This window comes from Tupaia chinensis, unplaced genomic scaffold (genome assembly GCF_000334495.1).
Source record: "Tupaia chinensis unplaced genomic scaffold, TupChi_1.0 Scaffold144814_1, whole genome shotgun sequence".
In the NCBI taxonomy this organism is placed as follows: domain Eukaryota; kingdom Metazoa; phylum Chordata; class Mammalia; order Scandentia; family Tupaiidae; genus Tupaia; species Tupaia belangeri.
Window position 1 is genome coordinate 59,931 of NW_006204675.1, and position 6,717 is coordinate 66,647.

General features: G+C 48.5%; 2 pseudogenes; one reads left to right on the forward strand and one right to left on the reverse strand.

Moving 5' to 3' along the window:
* LOC102495184 (transcription intermediary factor 1-beta-like) overlaps positions 1–6,473 on the forward strand; it is an 11,673-nt pseudogene extending 5,200 nt beyond the window's left edge.
* On the reverse strand, positions 3,427–5,219 carry LOC102492007 (chromodomain Y-like protein 2; annotated as a pseudogene).
* Positions 6,474–6,717: the final 244 nt, after the last annotated feature.

Sequence of the window (6,717 nt, forward strand, 5' to 3'; positions counted from 1 at the left end):
TCTTTAACCAAATGACTGACATTCAGCTCTCCAAGAGTGAGACACCAAAAATGAAATAGAATGTGCATCTTGATAATGATGCACTGCAAAAATAATTATTTCTATGATATTTGCACCCAGAATTTAAAATTAAATCTAACCATGCAAACCCAAATTTTGAGACTTTCCATCAAATAAATAATTGATCCAAATTTGTAATGAAAAAGACTGAGTACCTCTGCTTGTGTTGACCCTCTGAGTTCAGCTTCATGGCTGTGAACAACCCCCCCACCCCCCCCCCCCCCCCCCCCACACACACACACTTACCACCCTGTTCCCCAGCACCACAAGACAGGATTGCCCCTTCCAGACCCTAGTGCTAATCAGGACAGAAAACATCATCCAGGCACCTCAACCTCTAACTGCATTGGCCCTCTGGGTTTAGCTTCATGGTTGTTAAGCCCCACCAACCAAGAACTCCCTTTCTAAACCCCAATGATAGAAGAGAAAGAATCTAGAAACATTCTTTTCTATGTTGGCACTCTGAGTTGTTTCATGAAAGTGCTCCCTCTTCCAGACAACAGAACTAGTCAAAATAGAAAGCAACCAAGCATATCCAATTCTAATTTTATTGTCCAGGGTTCAAATCCCGGATCTAGTGTCTTAAACTCATGCCAGTTGTGTGTGCTTGCTTGCCCAAGATCCCAAAAGGAGAATGGAAGAGAAGGGATTGTGGCATGGCCATCTCTCTGGAGGTCGATTTCTCACTTTCTGTGTCTCTCTGTCTTCCTGGAGTGTGTGTGTGTGCCCTATAGCAAAACCATTTTTTTAAAAAAGAAAATATTTCTTGGTTCTATCCCTCAACTCCTTCAGTAGATTATTGAGCTTACATATGAACGGGTTCTTCACAAATTTTACTCTGAAGATGTTGAAATGTCTGTGTCCTTTCTTGTCGTAATTCTAAAAATTATGAGACAAAAATAGTTCTCTTAAGGTTCCCTTTTGCTGCATACTACACCACTTTGATGAGGGCTTTGTAGGAAAAGAAAAAACAAACAAAAAACCCAGAAACTGTGTTCTTGTAATTGGCCTACAGAAAGAGCCCCAGAAGCCACGTTGCCCTTAAGAGAAACACCCCCAACAGAGGGAGGTTACGTTATGGTTATAGCATCAAACTCTCCATCCAAAAACTAAGAGGGCCTTTTAAAAACCATCACACTTAAAAGGGATAAGAATATCAAGAATATTTATGTTATAAAAACTCTAATAGTATAGACAACAAAAAGTTAAATTTCTACATTTTCTACCATCCTTAAGTGTATAATTAAAAATTTCAAAAAAGAAGGTTACTCTAAAGAGTATCAATGTCAAAGTAACCCCAGGGAAACTGGATATTGTAATCCTGATGTTTCCATGTGCTTCTATGCATGTAATATGTCACATATTACATGTTGTATTGAAAGGTTCCTGCCAATAACCGGATGATCCTCCTTGTCCAGAGAGTGCTACGGCGACCCAAATCAACCACAAAAGTCAGTTCTTGATGCAAAATACAAGAGGCTTTATTGCTAGCACGCTAGGACTCCAGTCTCGGTCATGCAAGACACGGTAGGGAGTGAAGCCCCCAACAAAGGGGCATTCAGGTTATATAGATGTCGGTGGGGTGAGGGGAGGAAAGAATGAGGAAGTAAGATAAGGGACCTGACTTCTTGCATGGAGCTGAGCTGTCCTGCAAGGAGCTGAGCAAGTCCTTGGATTTTGCGTAATTCAGGGCTTTTATCATAAAGGCGGCGTCAGCTTAGTACAGAAGTGAAAAGGCAAAAGTTAAATGTTATCTTTACAGAGCTAAACAGGCACAGTTGGATTTTATTCTTATATTCCCCCATTTTGTGCTTTTTGGCAAGGAATTTTAATCATAAAATTTGTGTACCCATAAGAGTATCAAGATAAATATCTCGGCAGCGCTCTGCAGGCATCAGGCAACGGCCCAGGAGGTGAGTCCCAGTGCTTGGCCTTGCGAGGGTGGCAGTGGCCCAGCTGTTGGCAGCTAGCGCATTTGTGCCTGCGTGGTGAGCCCTGTGGCTTTTTTCCTTCCTGGGCTCTACCGGTGGCGTGTGAATGGTGGCCTCGGCAGCAGAGGGGACCGTTGCTGCCTCTGTGGAAGCCCGGGCAGGATGAGGGTTTGGTGGGCGGTGAGGAGCACACTACCGCCCCTTAGGCCATGGGCTCAGCTGCCAGTTTGGCATCTGCCTCAGCCTCGTTGCCCCTGGGGGGCAGTGGCAAGGTGCTGGAGTTGCTGGACCACTGCAGTGTGTGCCAGGAGTGCCTGTGGTCAGAGTGGGAGCTGCGCCTGCTACCCTGCCTGCATTCAGCCTGCAGCGCTTGTCTCGGGCCTGCGGCACCGCTGCTGCCAACAGCTCGGGGGACAACAGCGCAGCAGGTGATGGCTCTGTGGTGGACTGTCCTTTGTGCAGACAGCAGGGTTTTTTCAAAGACATTGTGGAGAATAATTTTATACAGAGAGTCTGGTGCAGAGCTATTTGTTTTAGCCACAGATATCCTTCCTATTAATCTTTCTGAATTGTGTTTCTATGTGGTTCATCGCTAGAATGAACCCAACAGTAGGAACCCTATATGGGATTTGGTCCAGGGCAGTATGAAAATAGTATCTGTGTGAACAATAGACATCAGAATATATAAACAAAAATAAATAAATAAAATAAGTCCAATTAAAAAACAACATTTTCCTAGTAGTTTATGTTTTTGCAAAACTAGGTTTACATGTAATACACATAAATTATCAGAATTTTACTACATTGTTTTAAAAGTATATATTTAACAAAACATTTGTAAATGTACAATATTGGGTTTGTAAATCACTAAATTGGGTTTTAAGACCAAGCCCTAATAGTCACACAGATCTGCATCAGAGAGGAGACTGAAGCCAGGTCTACACAATCATTTTGCTCATCAGTCTAGACATTTCCTAAGATTGAACATTCCCTGGCACCCAATGGACACTTAACCAGAGAGATCCATGACAGCCAAGTCTCCAAATCAGAGGCACTGTGTAGACACAGCCTGAGTCAGAAGGATTGGGGGAAAGCAGTCTTCCCCTTCCTGGACCACGATGGTGCATTTCAGCAAGTGGGGAGAGGAAGTGGTACCTGGCAGAGCTCTGGGAAGAGAGAGCCCTCGAGAGCTTTCTGGCCAGCTAGGGTGGGTTTGTGGGAGAGACTAGGTCTACTGCGTTTCCCAACTGTTACACAAAATCAAACCAATGAGGAGCAACCAAAGGATATGAAGAAATGGACACAACCCTTGGTATAAAGAAACACCTTGACAAACTCCTTGACCGGGGCAGACCCTGGGCTCCATTTTTCAAAACAAAAGGCAGAGATGAAAGTCAGGTGCCCTTGAACACTGGGCCAAGTGAGTCAGGGCTCTTCAGACTTCATAAATTTTGTCCTGCAGGCAGCTGAACAGGGAATCCAGGCCCTTGGAGGAACTCCAGGGTTGTTTGAGCATGAGGCATTTTTTTCTCATTCACATCTTCTAGCACTGATTTCAGGCAGCTCCGAACAAGGAGTTTGGACTCCTCCAACACCATGGCACTGCAGGACACCATCTCCTTGACCCACAGCATGACCTTCTGGCTGAATATGGTGGGCCAGAAGACCTGGGATACCAGCCCTCGGCTGCATGCTTCCTGGGCGGTGAGCTTCCATCCACAGAACAGCATCTTGTTGGCCAGAGCCACACCCAGGATCTGGGGGAAGGTGTAGAATGAGCAGCCAGTGGGTGTGAGGTGGATGGTGGCATAGGGCTTCTGAAACCAGGCCTTCTCATTGGTCCACATGATGTCACAGAGGGGTAGGATGGAGGCACCCAGGCCCAGGGCCGGCCCATTGATGGCCACCACAATGGGTTTCTTAAACTGAATAAAGGCCTTCACAAAGTCCCTGATGGCTTCGGCAATCCAAGTGCTCTCCTTTCTTCGGTTGCTGGACAACTGACCAATTAGGTAGGAGTAATCCAGGCTGCTGCAGAACACAGTCCCCACTGCACTGAGGAGTAGCAGTTTGCTGTCATCTGTGGCTGCGCTACAAAGCGCTCGCTGGACTTCCTTCGTGATCTCAGGTGTCAGTGCATTGTTATCTGAGGTCTGGTTGGACAGCAAGATGTGTGTGAACACTTCTTCCTTCGGCATGACAATATTTCAAAACCGATAGTTGCTTTCATTCTGGCGGACGCTGTACCTGAGCCTCTTGTCAAAGACAAGCTGTTTCCAGCTTTCTCTATGCAGGGCTGTGGAGGTTCAATCCCCCATTAGTCAGAGCAGAGCAGAGCCCGTTCTCTGCCAGTGCTGCAGGGCTCACTTCACAATCACCCACATCCTGCTCTCCCACATGATCGTCCAAGTCCAAGCCAGGCTGATGCAACCCGTTTCCAAAGTGCCTCCCGTCCTTCTCAGAGCCGGTGTCCCTATTTTCCATTTCCAAAGTGCCTCTCATCCTTCTCAGAGCTGGTGTCCCTATTTTCCATCCCATTCTGAGCCTTTTTCAGGGGCATTATTTGCAAACCGCTGGGGGTAGTCCTGTAAGACACCGTCTTGGCAGCTCAATCGCCCCCTGCAGGGGGCTTGCCTGAGTACCCCTTCTTTGGCTTAGATAGGGGAGAGTTGATGCCCTTTCATTTATGGGAAGTCCCTTTGCTCTTCCTAGGTTCTGAAGGCCTATGGGTTAGTTTCTCACTCGGTGGGCTCCGGCTGTCATGTAGGAGCTTGGAGGTGTTAGACTGTTTCCCAGTTGATGCCCTTTCATTTATGGGAAGTCCCTTTGCTCTTCCTAGGTTCTGAAGGCCTATGGGTTAGTTTCTCACTCGGTGGGCTCCGGCTGTCATGTAGGAGCTTGGAGGTGTTAGACTGTTTCCCTGGCCTGATCCTCTTGTCCTTGGATACGTGCAGCCCATTGAACTCGTCGATAAACTCCTCACAGTGCAAGAGGTGGTGTTCTGGCTCCCAGGTGTCCTCTGTGTTCCCATAGCCTTTCCACCAGATAAAATACTCTCTTTTGGTTTTAATTCTTTTTCTTGTTTACAATCCTTTCAACACTCTTCCACAAAGCAATGAGCATCATTCCTTGCTGACAGCTCTTTTACACTGGAGTGTGTTTTGCCTTTTTATCCCTTCAACATGGCTTCTGAGGGAGGTGTTACTCGTAAAGGTCCCCAGAAGCCATTCCAGGCTGTGGAACTTGGCTCGCCGGGTGTGTGTGTCTGCTCACTTGCACCCTCCATGCATGTGTATGCAGAGTCCAGCCAAGGCTCGAAATGGTGAGCGCACAGTCTATTGCAACGTGTACAAGCATGAACCCCTCATGCTGTTTTGTGAGAACTGTGACATTTTCACCTGCTGGGACTGCCAGTTTAATGTCCACAAAGATTACCAGTACCAGTTCCTGGAGGATGTGGTGAGGAACAAGTGCAAACTCCTGGCCTTCCTGGTGAAGCACCTTGGGGACAAACATGCCACCCTGCAGAAGAACATCAAGGAGGTCCGCAGCTCGATCCGCCAGGTGTTTGATGTGCAGAAGCGTGTGCAGGTGGATGTCAAGATGGCCATTTTGCAGATCATGAAGGAGCTGAATAAGCGAGGCCGTGTGCTGGTCAATGATGTCCAGAAGGTGACGGAGGGACAACAGGAGTGCCTGGAGCGGCAGCACTGGACCATAACCAAGATTCAGAAGCACCAGGAGCACATCCTGCACTTTGCCTCTTGGGCTCTGGAGAGTGACAACAACACAGCCCTGCTGCTGTCCAAGAAGTTGATTTACTTCCAGCTGCATCGGGCTCTCAAGATGATTGTGGATTTTGTTGAGCCACATGGTGAGATGAAGTTTCAGTGGGACCTCAATGCTTGGACCAAGAGTGCAGAGGTGTTTAGCAAAATTGTGGCAGAGCATCTTGGCACCAATTCAACAGGCCCTGCCCCCATGGCCCCTCCAAGAGCCCCAGGACCTCTGAGCAAGCAGGGGTCTGGAAGCTGCCAGTACATGGATGTGCAAGAAGGCTATGGCTTTGGGTCAGATGATTTTTACATAAGTGCAGAGCCCCATGCATCAGGCGTGAAGCGGTCCCACTTGGGTGAGAGCGAGGTGAGCAGCCTCATGCGCAAGGTGCCACGTGTGAGCCTCGAACACCTGGATCTGGACTTTACAACTGACAGCTAGCCACCCATCTTCAAAGTCTTTTTAGGCAGCATTACTGACGATTACAACCTCATTGTGACCTAGAGAGGGTCTGCTGCTGCAAGTGCTGGCCAGTCTGGCACTGCGTCCCCAGGGACACCTGGTGCCTCGCCCCTGCCTGGCATGGCCCCCACGCAGGGCACTCTGGGGCCGCAATGTGGGGGCGCCAAATGGTTGCCCACTGTTGCCATTTTTCTTAGCTGCCCCGCAAGCTCACACCAGCCCTCAGTTCTGGCCACCCACTAGTCTGTAACAACCTAATGTGAAACTTGCACAGAAGTCTGTGTTTGTGTTAGTTTACCATCCAGTGTTTCTCCCAAGATCAGCACAGCATGGGAAATTACAAGCACGCCCCGCATTTTGCACCGAGTACATTCAAGGTCACTGGGGATAGAAGCAGAGCGTGCGCCCTCCGGGCATCCCAGCGCCTGCGCCCACCGGCACCTGCACTCACCAGCGCCCACCGGGTAGGGGGCTGCATGGGTGGTGG